Source organism: Loxodonta africana, chromosome 1 (assembly GCF_030014295.1).
Source record: "Loxodonta africana isolate mLoxAfr1 chromosome 1, mLoxAfr1.hap2, whole genome shotgun sequence".
In the NCBI taxonomy this organism is placed as follows: Eukaryota; Metazoa; Chordata; class Mammalia; order Proboscidea; family Elephantidae; genus Loxodonta; species Loxodonta africana.
In genome coordinates, this window is record NC_087342.1 from 163,834,444 (window position 1) to 163,855,664 (window position 21,221).

At 33.8% G+C, this 21,221-nt stretch overlaps 1 protein-coding gene across 6 annotated transcripts in view; it reads right to left on the bottom strand.

Annotated features, from left to right (window-relative positions):
- ASCC3 (activating signal cointegrator 1 complex subunit 3) overlaps positions 1–21,221 on the bottom strand; it is a 412,820-nt gene that overhangs the window by 290,439 nt on the left and 101,160 nt on the right. The window lies entirely within an intron of this gene.

Sequence of the window (21,221 nt, forward strand, 5' to 3'; positions counted from 1 at the left end):
TTTAGTCTCTCAATGGTTTCTGTTTAAACTAAAGTGAGTGCAGTTAAGAACAATTCACAACTACGGTACAATCCTAATGCATTTGGGAATTGCAGTTCATTACATTTTAAAGATAGGATAATGAGACTGTTTTCATCTTTATACACATCTTTGCTCAGGCCCAAAACAATGATAAATTGATAATGTAAGAAAACACAATTCAATACAGTTTTGTTTACAGTTATATTCACTTACAAATTTCATGACGATGTTCTAGTTTTAGACTGATATGATTAAAGAAAGAGCAAATAAGACTTTCTGAAGATATAATCAGTAGGAAATTCTGTTTTGATATTTTCAATTTTTAAAAAACATTTTTAAAAGGCAGCAGGAATAGTAGAAACAAAAGCAAAGAAGACAAACCCACTATACTAGGATGGGATTTATGTGAAAAAACTGGAGTGGCTGTATTGTCAGGTAAAATAGTTTCAAAGTATATTACGGTGATTTCATAACTAGGAGATCAATTTATCAAAAGGACATAGTTCTAAATGCTTCTGCACCTAATAACAGATCTTCAAAATACATACTGATAGAAATATAAAGGGAAATAGGCAAATCCACAATTACAGTTGGAGATTTCAATACCCTCTCTCAATAACTGATATAACAAGCAAGCATGAAAATCAGCAAGGATATAGTAGACTTGAATAGCACTGTTAACCAACTTAACCTGACTGACATTTATTCATCCAACCACCACCAACAAAACCAAACCCACTACCGTCGAGTTGATTTCGACTCATGGAGACCCTATAGGACAGTGTGGAACTGCCCCATAGAGTTTCCAAGGAACAGCTGGTGGATTCAAACTGTCAACCTTTTGGTTAGCAGCCATAACACTTAACCGCCATGCCACCAGGGTTCCCATCCAACAACGGTAGGATATAAATTGACCTCAAGTGTGCATGAAGTATTTACCAAGGTGCACTATATTCTGGGTAAAGATTTCCTTAGATGCAACACAATAATCCATAAACAAAAATAGGAGAAACTAGACTTAAAATGAAAATCTATGTAATGAAAACACAAGCCACAGTGGTGGGAAAAAATCTTTGCAAAACGTATCTGATAAAGGACTTGTATGCAGAATATATAATGGACTCTCAAAACTCAATAATAACAAAACAACCCAATTATAAAAATGGGCAAAAGATTTGAAGTCATTTCACCAAAGATGGCAAATAAACACCTGAAAAGATGTTCAACATCATTAGTCATTAGTGAGATCAAAGTTACAATCACAATAAGATAACATTACACACCTATTAAAAGGGCTAGAATTAAAAAGCCTGACCATTGCAAGTGTTATTGAGGATGTGGAGGAACTAGAACTCAATTATCATTTTAGTAGATATGTAAAATGATACAATCGCTTTAGAAGAGTTTGGCAATTTCCTAAGAACTTGAACATAATACACCTATATATGATTCAGCCATCTACTTCTAGGTTTTACACAAAGAGATAGAAGTGTAAATATATACATACATACACACACAAACTAGTACGTGGATGTATAAAGCAGCTTTATTTGTAATAGCTTAAAATCAGAAACAACTCAAATGTCCAACCAGATAATACCTAAACAAAACCTGGTATGTCCATACAATGGAATACTATCTCATATCAAAAAGGAATAGGTTCTTAAGACAAGCAACAACATGGATGAATTTAAAAATAATTATGTTGAGTGAAAAAGTCAGCCAAAGAGAGTACTCACTGTATGGTTCCATCTGCATAAAAAATTCTAGAAAATACAAACTAATCCACAGTGACAGAAAACAGATCATTTGATGCTTGGGGATGGGGAGGAAGGGGAGAATAAGAAAGTATGGGGCCACAGGCACCTTCTGGAAGTGACAATTACATTCATGGTCTTGACTGTGTTGATGGTTTCACCTTTGTTTACACAGGTAAAACTTACCAAATTTTTACTTTAAATATATGCAGTTCATTGTATGCAATTCTGCGAACTGTTAATGTGGTTCACTGCTAACCAAAAGATTAGAGTCCACCCAGAGGTGCCTCGAAAGAAAGGTCTGGTGGATCTACTTCCAAAAAAATCAGCCTCTGAAAATCCCATGATGGAGCATAGTTCTACTCTGACATACCTGGGATTGCCATGAGTTTCACTCAACTTGATGGCAACTGGTATTAAAGCTGTTTTTTTAAAAAATAAAAAATAATATAAAATGTAATATAGATTTATCTGCCTATTATATACACTTACCTATGGTTTCATTTGGACAAATGACATACTTAAGAAATAATATTTTAGAAATTACTCTAGAAACTTCTGGAAAGTTTTTACTTTGAAAGGCTTACTTGCAGAGAAAACTGAAACATTAAGTTAAATAAGTCACCTAAATTCACAACTCTAGTAAACTGTGGCAGAGATGAGACCTGAACTGAGTTTATCCTAGCCCCAAATACAAATTACCACCACACTGGCTGTTTAAAATAATGAAGATTTATTTTGTCAGTCAATGAGTCTCTAAATTCATTTCAAATGAACCAGTAAGCTCGAAAATACCAAAAAAACAAAACCAAATCCACTGCTGTCAAGTCGATTCCGACTCACAGCGACCTATAGATACATATATAGCTGCATATATCTGCGTTACCATCAACAAAGCATGCTCAACAGAAACAGCAAGTAAAAAAAACATATCCCTCCAAAATTTTATAAATGACTTTGTGGTCTGCTTCTCAAGTTTCTTATGTTTCCACTTTGAAATTTAGAAGAGAAATTTTCACCAATAAACTGGGTAAAAATAAAGAAAAGTGCAGATAGCAACGGTAACTCTATGGATTAAATCACTAGAGGGCTCATGTATCAGATTATGTTTGTAAATTACTGGAACATAGGACAATTAAGGTTCATTATGCATAGAGATTTCTTATGTTTGTAAATGACTGGAACATAGGACAATTAAGGTTCATTATGCATAGAGATTTCTTATATTTGAATGATAGTCAAATTATATTCATAAATGCCTTAAGAAAACAAAAATTAAAGAGGAAGAAAGTGTATAGTCAAAATCGTATTTTTCTCACATTTAGAACTATGTAGTAATACTATTCATTGTTTTATTTAATTTCATACATACATTAAAACCCATTGCCATCGAGTCAATTCTGATTCATAGTGACACTATAAGACAAAGTAGAACTGCACCATCTGGTTTCCAAGGAGCAGTTGGTGGTTTAAATGCTGACCTTTTGGTTGGTTGGCAGCCATAGCTCTTAACCACTATGCCACTGGGGCTCCTCATACATACATAAATGTCTAATAAAAAGACACTAACAATCTCTGCTTCCGAATATTTGCTACTCTTCTAAATTAAAAGAAACAAATGTATTGACTTTATATGTTACGAATGCATTAAGAAAAACAAATTATTTTTATTAGTATGTTAGCATTTGCTTTTAAACAGAAAACTGAGTATTTCATAGCTCATTTATTGTGTTTAATGTATAGCCTAGTCATTCTAAATAAATTTTTCCTTTCAATTGGTTTTGAACTACTAAGCCATTCAAAACATATCATAATCAGCAGATAAGAAATATTTTAAATGTTACAAGCTTTATCCTAAATCTACTTGACTGGGAATAGTTTAGATTCATCAGGCTATTAACCTTAGAGAAATAATATGACTTATCTATGTCATTCTACAGAAAATGCAAATGCTTTGAATATCTCTTACCAATACTGACTTCACAGGCTGCTCTCGAATGCACAGTTTAGTTTTTATTAAATAATCTGGGTGATATATTTCACTAGAAAATATATGTATATATATTAAATACACCACATTAACTGTTTAAAATAATCATATATACATATTTATTTTCCAAATATTTAAAGCATTAAGTAATTAAGATGCATGCATTGGGTTGAAAAATTCTTGGCTTCCACGTGGGGAACCCAGGTTCAATACCTGGCCAATGCACCTCATGCACAGCCACCACCCATCTGTCAATGGAGGCTTGTGTGTTGCTATGATGCTGAACAGGTGTCAGTGGATCTTCACGATTAAGACAGACTAGTAAGAAAGGCCTGGTAATCTACTTCTGAAAATCAGTCAATGAAAACTCTATGGATTACAACAATTCAACCCACAACCAACTATGCTAATGGTGCAGGAGCGGGCAGCATTCAGATCCACTGTGCATGGGGTCTTGAGGCAGGGGCTAAGACAACAGACTTATGTTGTCCATTCCAAGATAAAAAAACGTGTACATAAAATAAGCTTAAGTTTAAAATATTCTAGCAGCAGACAGACATTTCTTCAGTTGAAGATGAAGAAAATTAGAACAAGTCCATGAGAGCCAAAATACGGTACTGAGTATATGCCACCTGAATTTATAGACCAATTCAAGAATAGATTTGACACACTGAACACTAATGACTGAAGACCAGACAACTTGTGCAATGACATCAAGGACATCATACATTAAGAAAGCAAGAGGTCATTAAAATGACAGGAAAGAAAGAAAAGACCAAAATGGATGTCAGAAGAGACTTTGAAACTCGCTCTTGCAAGTCAAGTCACTAAAGCAAAAAGAAACATGATGAAGTAAAAGAGCTGAACAGAAGATTTCAAAGGATGGCTCGAGAAGACAAAGTGAAGTATTTTATTGACATGTGCATAGATCTGGAGTTAGAAAACTGAAAGGGAAGAACACACTGGGCATTTCTCAAGCTGAAAGAACTGAAAAAAAAATTTAAGTCTTGGATTACAATTTCGAAGGATTCTATGCGGAAGCTACTGAACAATGCAGGAAGCATCAAAAGAAGATGGAAGGAATACACAGAGTCACTGTACCAAAAAGAACTGCTCGACACTCAACCATTTCAGGAGGTAGCATATGATCAAGAACCAATGGTACTGAAGGAAAAGGTCCAAGCTGAAGAGAAGGCACTGGTGAAAAACAAGGCTCCAGGAATTGATGGAAGACCAGATGAGATGTTTCAACAAATGGATGCAGCACTGGAAGAACTCATTCATCTATGAAAACAAATTTGGAAGTCAGCTACCCGGACAACCGACTGGAAGAGGTTTGTACTTGTATCCATTCCAAAGAAAGGTGATCCAACAGAATGCAGAAATTGTTGAACAATATCATTAATATTACATGCAATATCATTCAAAAGCAGTTGCAGCAGTATTTTGACAAGGTACTACCAGAAATTTAAGCCAGATTCGGAAGAGGGTGTGAAACAAGGGATATCACTGCTGATATCAGATGGATCATGGCTGAAAGCAGAGAATACCAGAAAGATGTTTACCTGTGTCTTATTGACTATGCAAAGGCATTCATCTGTGTGGATCATAACAAATTATGGATAAGATTGAGAAGAATGGGAATTTCAGAACACTTATAATTTTACTCATGAGGAACCTATACTTAGAACAAGAGGCAGTCATTCGAACAGAACAAGGGGATATTGCATGGTTTAAAGACAAGAAAGGTATATATCAGGGTTGTATCCTTTCACAAGATTCATTCAATCTATATGCTGGGCAAATAATCTGAGAAACTGGACTATATGAAAAAAGATTGAAAGAAGACTTATTAACAACCTGCATTATGCAGATGACACAACCTTGCTTGCTGAATGTGAAGAGGATTTGAAGCACTTACTGATGAAGAACAAAAACCACAGCCTTTGGTATGGATTACACCTCAATATAAAGAAAACAAAAATCCTAACAACTGGACCAATAAGCAACATCATGATAAATGGAGAAAAGACTGAAGATGTCAAGAATTTCATTTTACTTGAATCCACAATCATGACCCATGGAAGCAGCAGTCAAGAAATCAAATGATGTGCTACATTGAGCAAATCTACTGTGTAAGATCGATTTAAAGTATTAAAAAGCAAAGTGTATAATTTTCACAGTTTAAGTTTTCTATAGCTAGATAGCGTATGTGTTAAACTCAAACTTTCAGAATTACAGAGATGACGGCAATCCAACACACTCAGTCCAAGCTCTACATGCTGGAATTCTACCACTGGAATATTCCTCAGAAATCATGCTGCATATCACACTCTACTTAACAGCCATGGATTCACAATAAAACAATTTACATGAACACCTCATCTAATATCCTTGAGTACTCATCAGATAATTAGATAATTTTCTTTCAGATAATTAGGTAGTTTTTTATTTTAAAGGTCTTTAAATACCACTCCCTGCTTTATATACGTATATATGTATATGTATTATATATACACACATATATATGTATACATATGTACATATAAAACAATTTTCAGTAAGTATTTTAAAATAGATGACTTTGGGCTTTCTTAACAGGATATATGAACAAAAAAATTCATCTTTCCTTCGTGGCCGGGGTCATCTTCCACTCATTCATTTGACAAATATTTGCGCACCTCCTTTTAGTGCCAGTCACTGCTCAAATGGCCAAAAATGTAGACCAAGTCTCTGCTGTCATGCAGCTTACGTTCTAATGATGGGTGGGAGATAGAAAAATCAACATGTTCACTAATGAATGAACAGATTATTTTAAATACTAATAAATGGTATGAAAAAAATTTAATAACTAGTATAATAGACAAGAGTAGGACATAAGAGTTCTTTTGATTTGGTTTTCTGGGAAGGTGCCTCTAGGGAGGTAACCTGAGTTGAGATTAAAATGACAAAAAGCAGGCCAACATGAGTAAATCTGGAAGTACAGTGCATTCGAGGATTCTAGGCAGAATGAAGACCTAGGGCTAGACCACTAAATCAAGAATAAGGTGAAATGTTCACGGAGCTACAAAGAGATCAGTGTGGTTGAGTGATAAGTGGTCACACAAGTGATAGGAAAGGCAGAAAGGAGTCATATCATGGGGTCTTGCACGCAAGGTAAGAAGCTTCAATTTTTATTCTCAATACAACGGAAAGTCTCTGTAGGATTTTAAGTAGAATGGCATGATATGATTCACATCTGTTGAAGACCTGGCTGCCATGTGGAGAAGTCTGGGGAGTGGTGGAAGACTGTGGTGTAATACAGGCGAGGGATAATACAGGTTTATGTTACAGTGACAACAGTGGAAACGGGGAGAGGCAGTAGGATACAAACTACATGTCTGAGAAATTGCCAGTAGGATTTGATGATGACTTAAATGTGAGAGGATGAAATGAGGAAAAATCAAAGATTTTTTTTTTCCTTGTGTAGATGGATGGCAGTTCTACTGATGATATGAGGAGGGTTAGAAGGACGGACTGGGAGAGAAGACCAAACACTCTACCTGAAGGGCCTATTAGATAGCCAAGGAGAAAATTCAAATAGGTAACTGAATTTTAATTTGGAGGTCAGTGGAAAGGTCATGGATTGAAGAAAAAAAAAAAAAAAAAACTCATTTCCAGATAAATACAGTGATTTTCCCAAGGTCACCAAATAGTAGCAGACCCAAAATTTGTAAGTTTCTGGCCCAGTAATCTTTTCAAATTCTGTCTCAAACAAGAAATTAGTAGATACCAGGTAAAAGTCTAGAATTTTTGTAGGAATAAAGCATACAAGCTTTTACATAAAAACTTTGACCTCTAATTTGGTTGCACAGAAGTCTTTGCTGTTTTCTGTTTCTCAACTGCATTTATGATTAATGAAATGTCGTTACACAGTATGCTAGACTAGGTAAGTGCTGTCATAATTACTCACCAGACTAAATTTGAATCATCTAACTAAAAAAGAACTTTTTTATGGTTAAATACAATGTACTACACATGATATAAATTTCATTACTAAAGGGACATCTGGTATATATTAAGGCAATGTAGGTTTTTTTTTTTTTTTTTTTAAATCAAATTTCGCAGCTGCCTCTAAAAACTGAATAATAATTCTTGGTTTTCCACAGATTATTAAAGACTTGTTTATAAGGTAAACCATATCTAATCTAATATGTCAAAGATCTCACATATTTGAGGAATGTTTTCTCTATTCAGCAAACATGCAATTTAACTAAAAGATAAATTTAATGTAGTACAATTATTTAACTTCAGCAATTCATATGATTACATAAGCTAAAGAATCCTACACATTTTACCATTTTAATACAGATATATAATATAATCATTATGCAGATAAAAATTTTAAAAGATAATTACTGAAGGTTAACATGAAAATTAAAATTACAGGTCATACACCTATGATAAACTTTCAGTTTTCCTAACTACCAAGTGATTTCTCAAATTAGAGGGATAACGAAGTAAATTATGACATAACTATTCAAAGTAGTATTATGCATCCATTAAAATGATAAAAAAATGATAAGCAAGGAGAAATACGAAGGAACATGAGAAAAACCTTATGTGAAAAAAGTTCAATACAAAATTTTATCTATACTACGATTACAACCATGTTTTAAAAAAAGACACATTAAAAACTGGAACGGAATACTTTAATAAGGACAGGAACTGTTTTCCTATGCTGACTCTCCCTTCTCATCTCACTGAGAATAAATCCTTTCTCAAAATATTTCTGGAAAAGTTTACAGGTAACAGAAATTGCTTGATATTTTACAAGGGTAATCACTGGCAATCACCTTTTGCCTTCTAATTCTGACCCTCCTTAAAGCTCAGGAAATCTCAGTAATGGCTTTAGAAAGACACGTTCAGGACTTTGGTCTAAGCCAAAGCGACCTTGGGATAGACAGGTTTATGACTATATTAATATAATTTCAGGTAAATTATGAAAACATACTAGGGCAGATATCTTTATCTGGCCTAGTATGTTTATACAGAAAAATGAATTTGCCTTGCGAATAAACAACTCAGAAGTCAATTTTCAGACCTTATCCTCTCACATTCTGCCATGAATAATAGAAGACAGAACATCATATAACAAAAAATTAGCAATCCAAAGACAGTTTTTTGTTTTTTTTTTAAAACACCCCTTTCTTTAGATTACCACAGTCCAGTAGCAATATAATGGGAGTGATATAAGTTTTTAAAATTTTCTAGTAGTTACATTAACAAGCTAAAAAAAAAGTCAAATTTTTATAACACATTTTATTTAACCAAATATATCCAAAACATTATAATTTTTACATGTAATAAAAAAATCAATGAGATGTTTTATTTTCCTTTTTTTACACTAAATCTGAGAAATTAATATATTTTACACTCACACTAATCTAGACTAATCACGTTTGAATTGTTAAGCAGCCACACGTGATTAGTGGCAGCTGTAATGAACACTGCAGTTCCAGAGTATGTCCAGCTTACACATAAAAAATTTTTTTTTAATTTATGAATATACTGTCATAACATTGCAGATTGTATTATAAGGAAGGCTTTTAGGGCAACATCCAAAATACTTAACGTGGTCTGAAAAGCCCTGCCATAATATGGAGGTCACCGAATTCAGACTGAAATCTTTTATCTTTGAAGATACTTTGAGGAAGAGAAAGGAAATTAGTTTTTTCTCGCCTCTTATTCTCTATAAAGTTATCCTTAGTATGCATTGAAACAGGAATACAATCATTTATCTAATGTGTTAAAGAATAAAATTGACTAAATCACTCATACTTATTTCTATATTCCAAACCAATATCTAAAACAGATCGGGCTAAGAATCCACCTCATATTAAATTCTGGAACATAAAATAGTCTCAAAATAAGCCACATTTTTCACCTTTATTAAAGATTGACAACTACTTCATTTGATCAAATGAAATCATTTATATTCTCTAAAGTGATAATACATATACGGAGTTACTTCCCTCTAGAATATGAGATTACTAAGGACTGCGGATTATGTTTTTCATCTGCTCCCCTAATGCCTAGCATAGTACCTGGCACAAAGCAACTGCTCAATTATGATGTTTTTTCAGTACTTGCTTCAGCTGAGTCATTCTGATTAAATCATAATTATCATCTGTGAGCTGCACAGTTGATAAATTGTCATAAATTAAATACTTAAAACACTCCATGTCAAGCACAATGACTATCCATCTCCAGAACAGAAGCTTGATATAAATTTTTCTTTTCATGTTATTTATTAAATTTGACAAATGTTTTCCATCTGGTATCACAGATACGAGCCAAATTATCTTTTTCCACATTCACTCACTGTAGTTTCTCTTTTTTTTTTTTGAAGTTAGCTTGGATTGCATTAGCAACTGCCACATTTGCTTTGATAACCTCCCCCCAACCCCCAAGGTAAAAAACGTAAATTGAAAAAGTTGCAAAACATTTTTTTTTAATATTTTAAAAAATCTTCCTAACACTAAGGTAGCAAAAGAAACCCTAAAGAAAATTAAACATTTACCATATCATAGAACTTATCACATTATGAAGACTACATAAAAATTATGGTAAGAAATACTTAACAGTCCATCTTCTCTGTTTATCCTTAAGAAATTACTTGACTTCTCTGTAACAAATCCAAATTTAAATTACTTTTCTATATCTCTCTCCTAAATAGATACTGGAAACCGTGGTGGCATGGTGGTTAAAAGTTCAGCTGCTAACCAAAAGGTCGGCAGTTCAAATCCATCAGGCACTCTTTGGAAAGCCTATGAGGCAGTTCTACTCTGTCCTATAGGGTTGCTATGAGTTGGAATCGACTAAATAGCAATGGGTTTGGTTTGGTTTTTTTATACAAATATTGGAGTCCATGGGTGGTACAAATGGCTAATCACTCGACTACTAGCCAAAAGGTTCGCAGTTGGAACACACCCAGAGGCACCTTGGAAGTAAGGCCTGGTGATCTGCTTCCAAAAGGTCACAGCCTTGAAAACCTATGGAGTAGTTCAACTCTGCATACATAGGATTAGCATCAACTTGATGTCAACTAACAACAACAATATAGATATTATGCTAGCATGTACTATTATTTTTAAAATATCACAAACTCCTTAATCCAAAAGTAATAAAAAATCACTTCGGTGAGACTTTCGAAAAATTAACAAAAACCATGCTTATTTTTTGCTTGTTTTAGCTGCAGGAGAACCGTGAGGAATTCTTTGGAGACTACATAGTCTAAATCGAAATTGAAGAAAATTAGAACAAGTCCACGAGAGCCAACATATGCCCTTGAGTATATCCCATCTGAACTTAGAGACCATCTGAAGAATAGGTTTGTTGCACTGAACTGAACACTAATAACTGAAGATAGGATGAGTAGTGTAATGGCACCAAACACATCATGCATGAAGAAAACAAGAGGTCATTAAAAAGACAGGAAAGAAAGAAAAGACCAAAATGGATGTCAGAAGAGACTCTGAAACTTGCTCTTGAACATTGAGTAGCTAAAGTGATAGGAAAAATTAATGAAGTAAAAGAGCTGAACAGAAGATTTCAAAGGGTGGCTCGAGAAGACAAAGTATTATAATGACATGTGAAATGACCTGTAGAGAGAAAAACAAAATGGAAGAACATGCTCAGCATTTCTCAAGCTGAAAGAACTGAAGAAAATATTCAAGCCTCAGGTTGCAATACTGAAGGATTCTACAAGGGAAATACTAAATGACACAGAAAGCATCAAGAAGATGGAAGTAATACGGAGAGTCACTGTACTAAAAGGAATTGGTCAACACTCAACCATTTCAGGAGATAGCATATGATTGAGAACAGACGGTACTGAAGAAAGAGGTCCAAGCAGCACAGAAGGCACTGGCAAAAAACAAGGCTCCAGGAATTGACGGAATACCACTTGAGATGTTTCAACAAACGGATGCAGCGCTGGAAGTGCTCACTAGTCTAGGCCAAGAAATCTGGAAAACAGCTACCTGGCCAACTGATTGGAAGAGATTCAAGTCTGCACCCATTCCAAAGAAAAGTGATGCAACAGAATACGGAAATTATCAAACAACGATTAATAGCGCACACAAGTAAAATTTTCCTGAAGATCATTCGAAAGCAGTTGCAGCAATACATCAACAGGGAATTGCAGGAAATTCAAGCTGGATACAGAAGAGGACATGGAACAGGGGGTAACATTGCTGATGCCAGATGGATCATGGCTGAAAGCAGAGACTACCAGAAAGATGTCTACCTGTGTTTTTTTGACTCTGCAGAGGTGTTCGACTGTGTGGACCATAACAAGTTATGGACAACATTGTGAAGAATGGGAACACCAGAATACTTAATTGTGCTTATGAGGAACCTATACTTAGGACAAGAGGCAGTTGTTCAAACAGAACAAGGGGATACTGCATGGCTTAAGGAAAAGTGTGTGTCAGGGTTGTATCCTTTCACCACAGTTATTCAATCTATATTCTGAGCAAATAATCTGAGAAGCTGAACTATATGAAGAAGAATGTGTATCAGGATTGGAGAAAGACTCATTAACAATCTGTGACATACAGGTAACACAACCTTTTTTGCTGAGAGAAAAGAGGAATTGAAGCACTTACGGATGAAGATCAATGACCACAGCCTTCAGTACAGATTACACCTCAACATAAAGAAAACAAAAATCCTCACATAACTGGACCAATAAGCAACATCATCATAAATGGAAAAAAGAGTGAAGTTCTCACGAATTTCATTTTATTTGGTTCCACAATCAATACTCATCAAAGCAGAGGTCAAGAAATCAAAAAAGGTACTGCACTGGGTAAATCTGCTGCAAAAGATCGCTTTAAAGTATTAAAAAAAAAAAAAGATATCACTTTAAGGACTAAGGTGCCCTTGACTCAAACCACAGTGTTTTCAATACCTGTGAAAGCTGGACAATGAATAAGCAAAACCAAAGAATTGATGCCTTTAAAATTTAGTGTTGCAAAGAATATTGAATATACCATGCACTGCCAGAAGAATGAACAAATCTGACTTGGAAGGACTATAGCCAGAATGTTCATTAGAAACAAGGATGGACAGACTTCATCTCACATACTTTGGACATGTTATCAGGAGGGACTAGTTCCTGGAGAAGAACATCATGCTTGGTAGAGTAGAGGGTCAGTGACAAAGATGAAGACCCTCAACAAGATGGGAAGACACAGTGGCTACAACAACCACAACTGTGAGGATGGTGCAGGACCAAGCAGTGTTTGGTTATGTCACTATGAGTCGGAACCAACTCAGCGGCACCTAACAACAACAACATATAGCCCAACCAGGGATTCCCTGCTAAAAAATGTAGCAGAGTTAGTCAACTAAACTCTAAATCAGTGTATTTCATACAGGAGGTCATACTCTGTTAGTGGGTTGTGAAATCACGTTCGTGCACTGTGACCAGCAATAGAAAATATTGGAATGCCTCATATTTGTTTTAACTGTTTGAATGTACTGAATCACAATGTAAAATAACTTTTGATGTGGGTTGTTCTCAAAAAAGTTTGAAACCCATTGATACAGATGAACACCTTCCAGTGAACACAAATTCACTCTTGCAAAATAGAATCTATTTCATTTTGTGAACACTTCTTTTCCAAAGGCAGGTCTAAGATAAAAAAGAAGAAAAAACCTTTCTCTCACAAATGCATATAACCTTTAGCCTAGCAATTTCATTTTTTAAATTTATTCAGAAACATACTTGCATATGTGCAAACTTGTGTATGGATAAGATTATTCACTGCAAAATTATTTGTGATATCGAAAACTGGAAACAGTCCAAATGCCATCAAACAAATATGGCTAAAATGTACTACGACACATCCACATAGGCATAAAAAAAATGAGAAAGTTTTCTATTTACTGAGATGAAAAGATCTTGTTATGTGAAAAAAGTAAAACGCAGAATAGTGTTATGATATTTTTTTGTCCAAAGTTGGGAGGAGAACAGATAATAAAAAAATACTTATATTTGATTGTAGAAACTCCAAAGAATACATGAAATCTAAATACAATGGTTATCAATGGGGAAGGATGGTGACCTCCTGGGCAGATGGATAAATAAGAGACATTTCACTATATAAAGGTTTCTGGTTTTTGAAACGTGACAGTAATACCAATGCTAAAAGAAAAAGAGACACACAAAGAAATGAAATTAACTGCTTAAAAAAAAAAGGAAAAACTAAAGAAATGTCTGATTAAGCACAGAAACCTAAATAAGCTCTTAAGTATTAGAAAAATATTTCATATTAAAAAGTTCTCCTCCTTATTGCCAGAGTTCTATCCTGAGGGGGCGGGGGTAAACTTTTGATGGTCCTTAAAATTGTTTTAAATATCAATCATACATCCCCCTCATCCTCCTCTCCAACATTCTCTTTTTTGGTTTTAACGTTTTTAGTTACACAAGTATTTCTCAATTAAACGTTTAGACCTGGAAGAAAGCAACAGGTTCTCTTTCTACCTCCAATACTTGAGACATTAGACCTATGGCTTCATTCAAGCTTCTATAGCTTCATCTGAGGCCCACATCTACAACCAAATGCAAGCCTAAAATGTATCCTGCTATTAGCCAAAATGCACCCTCCCGCTATAACATATTCCTTATTATTTGTCACCAAGTAAAATTTTTACTAATCTATTTAATGATAATAGTAGCAATTTACTAACATTTTTATTGAACACTTACTACATTTTAGGCTGTGGCTTATATTCTTTAAGCAGATTAGGTCATTTAATACTCAAAGAATACCCACGAGGCAGGTCTGTTTATTATTATCTTAATTTTAAGGATAGGAAAGGGGAGCACAGAGAGTTTAAAGAACTTGCCCAAAGATAAATGGCCAGTGAGAGTCACAGCAAGGATTGGAACTCAGGTATCCAACACTGAAGTCCAAGTTAAAAGTCCAGGTTAAAAGCTTGCAAAGATTACTGATTTCATTACTTTATACTTTTATTCCTAATCCTGTTTTTTTTTTTTACTGAATGATTTAATTTTATAATAAGCATAAAGAAAAAAAATAGCCATTATCAAATACAGAATTATAAAAATATTTTTTTTATTAATCCAAGTATTGAAGATTTTTAAAAATTTATTACTCTTGGTAATGTTTATACGTTCATATACGTCACCTGTACATGACTAACATCATAAATATGCACAGTATTTAGCTTAAAATTCCACCAAAAAGTTAATTCAAATGAGGTAAATGAACAAGAATGTCAGAGACATAAACACAAATATATTTGCTATAACATCATTTATAACAAGAAAAAACAAATAACAAGCTGCATGTCCACAAATAAGGATTGTGATAAGTAATTCCTGATCCATTCTTCAGGAATTACAGTAAATAGAGTAGGAAAGAGATATGAGATTATAAGAGCATATGTCTAGTAAGTGAATAAATGTCACAGAACAGTAACATAACTAATTACCTATAATTTATTAATACATCAAACATTCTGGAAAGGTTTAGACCAAACTGTTCGCTTTGAGCTGGGATTATAGAGGAAATTTTACATTCAGTAAGTTTAGTTATTACATTTTACATACCACTTACTTTTTTTGAAATGAAGAAGTTTTAAAATCAGTCATGCAAAAATGCTTTTCTTTTTAGATAAAAATATTTATCTTAAAAATGCCCAAATAAAAGGGGAAAGAATCTGTATTGTCTTGCTGTATTCAAAACAACAGTATTTTCTTTCTTTCTAGACATAAATACATAACGCATCTATAGTAATACAAAGTAAAAACTGATTCACCCTCTCATTATACAAAGATTCCAAAATCTTTAGAAAACATAAAAATTTTAATTTGTACTCTCTTTTAAAATGCACAGAAAAATTACTGAATACTGTTAAGTAAGAGACATGAAAGACAGAGCATAGCCACTGTTAGTTTCTCTTTACTGAAAAGTCACGCCTTCGAATGTTTCATGATAATATTTCATTTTGAGCCAGAAGATCTGTTCAGCGGAAATTAAGTTTTAACAACAAAAGACCTCAGGAGAGTAATCTTCTATTAAATCTCTGAAGGAAGTACGACTGCAAGATTTTGTCAAAATCAAGAAAGTTATTTTCTAAAATGAAACTAAGTCAAAATTTTATTACATATGAAAAAAGCAATAAGAAATCCCAACTAAAATAATTAGAAATCACAATGCATAATTCATAATCCATTCATATTACTTAACTGAATGCTTTTACACCATTTAAAACAGAAACCAAAAATACTCAATACACCAATAAACTGAAATTCCTAAAAACTTTCTCATATTGAAAAGTCCCACTAAGAAGCACACAAAAAAATTTTTTTCGAATGCCCCGCTAATAGAAAGCCCTTTTAAAAATACTTCACCTACTGAGGATAAAATCATTAATAAGAAACCATTACCAGCCTTGAAGACAAAAATACAAGGAAAGAAAACCATAAACAATCGTAAAACCACCATTAACAAGAACTTAAGGTATGATGGGATTCAGAGGGAAGCACTAATCTGTTCTTGGGTGGGTAACATGCCCTCTTTACTTCCAGGAGAGGTATGGCTTGAACTCAGGCTTGAATGTTGAGGAAAAACGAAGAAAAATAAAGTTCTCAAGAGGGGATTTTAAAAAGACAAACAAAACCTGGACAGCACAATTATAACAAGCTCCACTGACAAACCATCCAGATCTGCATTTTTACCACCACACTCTTAGGAATAATTCAACATGTCAAGTGTCACTCTAAAACACCTTTACCAAGGTACTATGCCCATAGTCACATTCGCAGTCAATGAGAAGACAGCTGAACTCAGTTACAGGTTTGGTTTGGCTAGATTTCGTTTGCTTGCCTTTAGACAGAACCACTACAATAAACGAGAGCTGGTTTCACCAAACCAGTGCTTTAATTAAGCATACAAAATTCAGAGACTTAAAATGGAAGTGAAATTGGAGGCTAAGAACCTACTATTTTCTATGAAGTTAATATTTTACTTTAAACTTCACAGAAAATAGGAACTTCATAGATGAACTCAAGTATTCCTCCAGGATGTCATTTGAAGTGCTGTAGCTTAAAAGTGTAAGACACCATTATTTAATTGGTATTACGAACAGTCCTGTTGGCCCAGATTGTAGGATCTGCCTTCTGATAAACAGCTGCACTTATAATCACGGTAATAAAATAGAAGCAAAAGAGTCTCTGTCAAATTCTGTTGAATCCCACAAAGAAAATGTCATTTTCAGCTTCTTGGCTGGCATTTATGGTAATAATTGGTTTCAGCTCTGATTTTAACTTTTAAATTACTTTCACTAGCTTGCTTGAAATCTTTAAAGAGGGTAAAGAATTTGGGCACTTCTGTGGTCAAGCCCATGAAATATTATAGGCAGTTAAACTATGGGTAAATTCTTAATTCAAAAAATTTTTTTACAGTATATATGACTTTAAACTTTCCAAAGCTAATTAAATAAAACAAGGCTATCACTTTAAATATACATCTTCTTAAAGAATAGTTCATCATTAAAAGAATCCTCAATACAGTTGTTTTGAAAGAAAAACAGACACTTTCTACTAGTGTTTACTCTAACAACATCTGAGTAATTTATTATGATTTCAAGTGCAAGATGTATTTAACATAAATAATAACACAGCAAAAGCATGTGACATAAATGAACATATTAATGGTTGATTTAGTTAGTTCAAAATACAAATGTTAAGTGTATGTGTATGTATTGCAAAGAAATGTTAAGTGTATGTGTATGTATTGCAAAGATTAGCAAAGTACATGGCATTAATTTCCTCAAGCACAGAAATTTAGAAATAACCATGTTGTGCAAACGGTTAATATGCTTAGCTACTAACCAAAAGGTTGGAAGTTTGAGTTCACCCAGAGCCTTGGAAGAAAGACCTGTTGATCTGCTTCCCAAAACTCTGCCATTGAAGACCCAATGGGGTCAGCTCTAGTCTTACACACATGAGGAGACCATGAGTCAAAGTAGCCTCGATGGCAGCTATCTATCTATATTTTTTATTCTATAGAGGGAGGCACGGTAATTCTTTAAATCACAGAGTCTCAGATTTTAAAAGAGTAATCTAATATAGTCTATTTTTTTTTCTTTTTTTAGGTAGGGTCAAATAATCAACAAGAGGAAAGAGAAAAACATCAAAATGTGTATAGTATACATTACATAGAAAGGGAAACTACGATCACCAAAATGCACATTATATAGAGTCAGAACCAACTCAACAGCACCTAACAACAACATCATGTATGGTCCCTAAAAGATAGGATGGTAGATGGAAGCAATTTTTGGAACCTTACTATAGTCAAAATTTGAAAAAAAAAATTTGTTAAAAGGTTTATCACTTCTATTCAACACTGCAGAGGTTTTGGTCAATACAGATAAAAATAAAAAAATATTAGAGTTGGAAAGCCTTTATTCAGAGATGATACGATTGTCTATAAAGAAAACTGAAAAGAATCTTCAAGCAGATTTACTAGCAGTAATAGAAATGTTTAGCAAAGTAGTTGGATATAACATTAACATACCAAAAAACGTACTTTATGTACCAGCCAAAAACTGAATATATAATTTTAAAATTACTTAAATTAGTAACCAGAAAATATATAATACCTTGGAAAAATCTAACAAAAAAATGTATAACCTTTATGAGAAAATGTTAGTTTACTGAAAAACATTAAATAAGACCTAAATAAAACATTTTTCATAACACTAAGATATTTCAATAACACAGATATAAACACCTCCCATATAAATCTATAAGATTCAATCCATTTTTAATCCAAAATACCAAAAAGGTTTTTAGAGAAATTTACAAGGTATTTCTAAGATTTATATACAAGAATGAGGTCCAAGATTGAGAAAAACAATTTGTTGGTGATTGGGGGATATGGAAAGGACTGGACCTAGCAGATTTCAAGATTTATTATAAAAATGTGGTAATTAAGACAATATATATGGCATTAGAAGGAGCCCTCGTGGTGCAGTGGTTACATGCTTGGCTGCTAATCAAAAGGGCAGTAATTTGAACCCACCAGATGCTCCACAGGAGAAGGATGGAGCAGTCTGCTTCTGTAAACATTACAGTCTTGGAAACCCTATGGAGCAGTTCTACGCGTCCTGTAAGGTGGCTATGAGTCGAAATCAACTCAATGACAACGCGTTTGGTTTTTTTGGTATATGGTATTGGCACAGGAAGGAGCAGAAGAGAGAACCACATTTATAGAAACTTGATTTCTGACAGAGATGACACTGAAATTCATTGAAAAATAGTTCAATACATGGTATTAGGAAAACTGATTATATACATGGGAAGAAATGAATTTGGATCTTTACTTCACATCATACTTATGCATCATTTTCAGATGGTTTCAAAACTTAAATGTCAAAAGGAAGACTTTAAGTGGTGGACAGACTCTAAGGTGACCGCAAATAATCCACAATCTCTACCTTCTGGTGTTCACGCGCTGGTTTACTTGCCTTTGAGTATGGGTGGAATCTGTGACTTGGTTCTAACCAAAGGAATAAAGCAAAGGTGATGGGATGTCACTCTTGTGATTACGCTACACTATATAAGGTTCTGTCTTGTAGGATTTGCCTTCTGACAGCATGTAATCTTTCATATTTTTCTATATAAGCAATAACAATTGGAAATTGAAAATTTTTAAAAAGTACCATGTATAACAGGATCAGAAAACATGAAAAACTTAGGTATAAATCTAACAGAACATGTGAAAAACATATGCTAAAAATTATAAATTAATCATAAGAAAATCAAAGAAGACCTAGATAAATGTACAGATATATTATCTTTATGGTTTAGAAGATTTTATATTGTTAAGTTTCAAACTTCCCCAAAATGATCAATAGATTCGGAGGAAACCTGATTAAAATCAGAGCAGAAATTTTACAGAAAACAAACTTTCTAAAAATTTATATGAAAAAGCAAAGGAGCTAGACTAGCCAAAATTATTTTGTAAAAAAAGAAAGTTGGAGGATAGCCAATACCCGTTTTCAAGACTTATTATAAAAGCTGCAGTAATCAAGGCTGTGTGGCAAAATGACAGACATGGAGGGAATCAAAAATAGATTCACACATACATGGTCAGTTGATTTTTAACAAAGGTGCAAAAGCAATTCAGTGGAGAAAGGATAGTCTTTTCAATGAATGGTGCCTTAACAATTGGACATTTATATATATAAAAAAAAAGAGGAACCTCAACACATGTCAATCACCATATATAAAAACTGACTGAAAATGGATCATAGAGCTAAATGTAAGAGTTAAAACTTCTGGAAGTAAACAAAGGAGGAGATCTTGATGACTCTGGATAAAGCAAAGATTCCTTAGATATGACATACACAAAAGAAACACATAATCCATAAAAAAAAAGTTGATCAAATGGACTTCAACAACACTAAGAATGTTTGCTCTGTTAAAAACACTTTTTAGATAATGAAAAGACAAGCCACAGATGGGAGAAAATATTGCAAATATATATCTAAAAGACACTTTTATTCCCAATATATAAAGAACATTCACCACCTAAATAAAAAATGGACAAAATGTTTAAACTCAAATTTTTAAGTTTATAAATATTTATATAAAATTAATAAAAATGAACATGCAACAATACAGATAAATCTCAAATGTATTACGCTAAGCGACAGAGCCAAGATATTTACATGACATTTTGCAACAGGCAAATCCAGAGGGAAAGAAAACAGATCAGTGGTTTCTAGGGACTGGGGGCAGAACAAGCGGTTGACTACAAAGAGACAGGAAGAAACTTTTTGGGGTAATGCAAATGTCCTATTTCTTGATTATGTTGATATTTAGATGATTATGTAATGTAAAAACCCATGTACTGTACCACCAAAAGACAGTATACTTCAATAAACATGACTTTAAAAAAGAAACATATCAACCAAAAAAATAAGGGCAAACAATCAAAACTAGAGAGAGTGCATGTGTGAGGTCACTTATATTTCTAATTATCTTACCTCTAAATTTACAGAACAATTTCTAAATCCAGCTACTGCTTGTTTCCCCACATGAGGTCTGATGCTCACAATGGTAGAGTTCCAAATACACTGAACCCCTAACTAAGAACAGTAGGAGAATGACTCAAAGATTTTGCTAAGAGGGGCACAGCTGAGAATGTGCTGAAGAGGCCAGCGCTTTTGACAACAGGTTCCACATACTCAGAGTAGGGGGTCTGGGTGCTTTTTAAAACGATGTATTTCTAGGACTCAGTCCCTCAGAGTCTTCTGCATTTGCCTAGGGTGGGGAATAGTATTTCATACATTCTTTAACAGCTTCTAAGAGATTCTTAAATACAGGCAATACTGGCAACTGTTATCCTAACATTCCCTAAATC